General features: G+C 36.0%; 1 pseudogene; it reads right to left on the reverse strand.

The window, feature by feature from the left end:
• Positions 1-430: 430 nt before the first annotated feature.
• Positions 431-3,234, reverse strand: LOC136282983 (calcium-responsive transcription factor-like; annotated as a pseudogene).
• Positions 3,235-3,578: the final 344 nt, after the last annotated feature.

The following is a 3,578-nucleotide window of genomic DNA, read 5'->3' on the forward strand; positions in this document are numbered from 1 at the left end:
CAAATAAAACAATATTCTAAATTATGAGTTGCAGTTGTTTGCAGTGCTATTGTTGTTGTTGCTTTTGTTATGCTTTGGTCACCTTGTGTGACCCAGAGTAAGCATGACACCTTTATACATCCTTCTCACTTGTAGAACAAAAACTTTTATATATCTACATTCTCTGAAAACACCTTAGGCCTAAAATCATAGTCATGTGATATCAATATATAACACACTGAGATCTAAGGTCAAGATGAGCTTTTGATTCCTTACCTTCTGTACTCATTTGGCAGAAATTGTGTCACTAAAACTGTGATGACACCACTTAAGGTCTTGTCTCTATTGTCTGCAATAAATTGGTGCTTATATGTCCTATTCTTTCTTTCCACGCCATTGGTAGTGTTCACTTTCACATTGAAGCGGTCCTTCCTGTATGCCCAAACCCAGCGCTGCCAATAGAAACAAAGTGTCCAAGTAAACTTCATGAATATAAACTGCATGTAATCTGATTTTCATCTTGTGGATCTCCTTGTAAGAGCATCTTGGACCCATCTCAGACTCATGCTGAATGATTAATGGCCCAAAATGACATCATCCAAGGGGATGGCTTGTTTGATGTTTAAAGTCAGAGCGACAAGGATTTTAAGTGAACATAATAAGATGTGTGTAATTTTTAAGCCAAAAATATTGAATTGTTGCTGGATAATTTATAAGGGATAATTCTACAATTATTATAATGTATGCAAGGGATACACTTGCCTGTCTTTCGGGAAGCCATGTTGTGTTCATCCACTTTTGGAGTCTTGTATTGGTCCTCCACAGTTCACTGTCTTGAAGATCTCTAAGTGCTAAATTGAAGTCCCCTTCTGTGGAAGTTCTTGCAAGGTTTCGCAAACTGTTCAGGAGGTTGTCTTTCTTGTCTTTGTTAATGCCATTCTTTGAGTTGTTGATCCACCGTACCCATGCTTGTTCTCGATGGAAATCACAAATATACACAAGACAGCCTGGAACAGTTATAAAACTGAGTTGTAAAATCTCTCTGATAAGAGAATACATGCTGCCAACCACTTCAGCTAACACAAGGCCTATTGTATGCTAAAAATTAAACTACCAACAAAGGGTGCCTAGCATGACCTGTGAGCCATAGAGTGAAATAATAATACTATTACTACTACTACTACTAAAAATAATACTTATAATGCTAATAATAATAATAATAGTAATTTATTACTATCATTATTGTTGTAATATTAACATTGATTTTTTCCAGGAATCAAAAATACACATTGACCCTTTTGCTTCCAAGATCTCAATGTTAATTATCCTTACCATCATCTACACATTTCTTATTTTTTAATTGATTCTAAAAGATTTCCAAAACTTTCTAGGACCAGAAGCCTTTTTGCAGGACTTTCCAGTTGTGCAAATGCCAAAATAAAATTCTGGGACTTTCCAGGTTTTCCAGGACAAGTATGAACACTGTTGATATTTTTATGAAATTAAAGTAATGATTTTGGAATGTCTGGAGAATTACTGGTAATTGACAATAATTTATTGTCATTATTTTCAGGTTAGTCCTGTAAGAAATAATTTTTTTCTTTTTTTTGGAGGGGGGAGGGGGGGAAGAACTTATTCCTAATAAGTATTGCCTCTCTATATTTCCCACTTGAAATAAAGAAAATGGTTATAAAATGGTTAATATCAATATTTACCAGTATATGTTTACATGCTTACTTGGAAACAGCCTTTCAATGGCATTGATCTCAGCCTCACTGAAGTCCACCATAAAGAAATCAGGGTTCCATGTTGGGTTCCAGTCCTTAATGAGCTGTAGAGCTTCATTAATGGCATCTGCATTTTCCAGCAGAACCACAAAAGAAGCAACAACACAGTAATCTACATTGGTTTTCACACACAGAAAGAATGTGGGGAGGGCATAGCGTGAAGTTTTGTATGTTGCATCCAGTAGGCAAATTTCACCACCATACTTAAAAAGCAGCTCTCTTTGCCACTTCGTCTGGTGAACAAGGAGGAGGTTGTTGGATGGATCACCTATACTTATTTTAATTACATCAGTGCTGTCTTCTTCCTTCAGTGACTGTGGTTGTTGATAGGACTCACTATCACTTGTAAGGCAGTAAGGCCTGAAAAAGAAATTATCATCTGGGCTTTCTTCTTTCCACTTCTTGATTTTTAAGTCAAGGTTTTCTTGATCAATTTGTGAATGTCTGCACACCACTGTGGCACGATACATGTGGTTCCTGACATCCATGGTTGTTGGGAAGAACCGTCTGTTGGTTAGATCTGGAGGCTGTTGGCCTGTGAAAAGTTCCTTCTTTACATAATGATGCAGGTGCCGTTGCATTTCAGAAACACAATTAACACCACTTCCAACAAGCTCATGAATTTTTTTAACCAGTGTCTCATCAATAGGCTGAAGTAGCCCAGCAGTCTGATTACACAACAAGAAAGAAAGAATAATTGCTTTATTATTTATTCATTTAAAAAATTACACAACCTCATCCCCAGGTTTTCTTGGTCAACGGTTCAATAACCTGGAGCCAGCTGCTTTTGATGTCATTGGTTCAATATGAGAAAATTTTTTCCAAATTTGGTCAACAGCAGCTGGTTATGATGAAATATGTGAGTGGTTTTAACCTTTCAGAAACAGGGAAATAGTTTGAATTAATAATAATGCAAATTATACCAACATTACTATCGGCAGTCCTCTGGTAGGGCTTTTCAGTAATAGTTACAGAATGTTATAATTACAGAGTACTGAACACTGTATTTTTTAAGAAAATCCATTTAAAAAGTCCATGACAGCATTCCATTAAAACAGTGCCAGTGGAAATCCCTCTCCGATAAAATTGTGATATTATAGTCTTGACATTGAGTTTGAGGAATGAGTGCCAGTGTAGCTAAAAGAAGCTCTACATGTAGTACATTTTATTGGTCTTTTGTTGTGATGTATAATCTTTATTCATTCTTTATATATATTCGACATGACAGTGGAAGCAGCACAGTCTACAGTAGACTGATGATCTGTGTGAAGTTAAGTCACCTTAAATTCCCCACCAAACTTCAGTTTCCTGATTCCAAAAAAAATTTAATTGATGGCCAAGTACTTACCCTCCCCATCGGGTGAAATAAGTGATCCGTAGGTTTAGGAAGTAATATGTAAATACGCTCCTCTGTAGCTATTGTTTGCTTCTTTTCTGACTCAAGGGATGTTCTCAGAAATTTTGACATTGTCTCCCTTCTACTCTTTGTGTTCTCTGAAATCTAACGATACAATGTTTTAATTAAAATAATATTTGAAAAATTGGTTTCTAAAATATTCACTCTGTTTCCATTACAGGTAAATTTGTTTCAATTCTGCACAACGAAATGTCCAGGTTGTCTTATCATATATCCACTTCACCTACATGTAACACAAGGCCCATTAGGATTAAGCACCCTTTATTAGGCTAGTGATCATTCATGTTAATGGTAGTGCCCCCTGAACCCTTATTCAATAATTAAAATAAACTGACCTTATTTTCAGGATACTTGATTATTTTCCTTAGGTGGATCTTTGCTGGACACTCACATTT

Source organism: Pocillopora verrucosa, chromosome 8 (assembly GCF_036669915.1).
Source record: "Pocillopora verrucosa isolate sample1 chromosome 8, ASM3666991v2, whole genome shotgun sequence".
In the NCBI taxonomy this organism is placed as follows: Eukaryota; Metazoa; Cnidaria; class Anthozoa; order Scleractinia; family Pocilloporidae; genus Pocillopora; species Pocillopora verrucosa.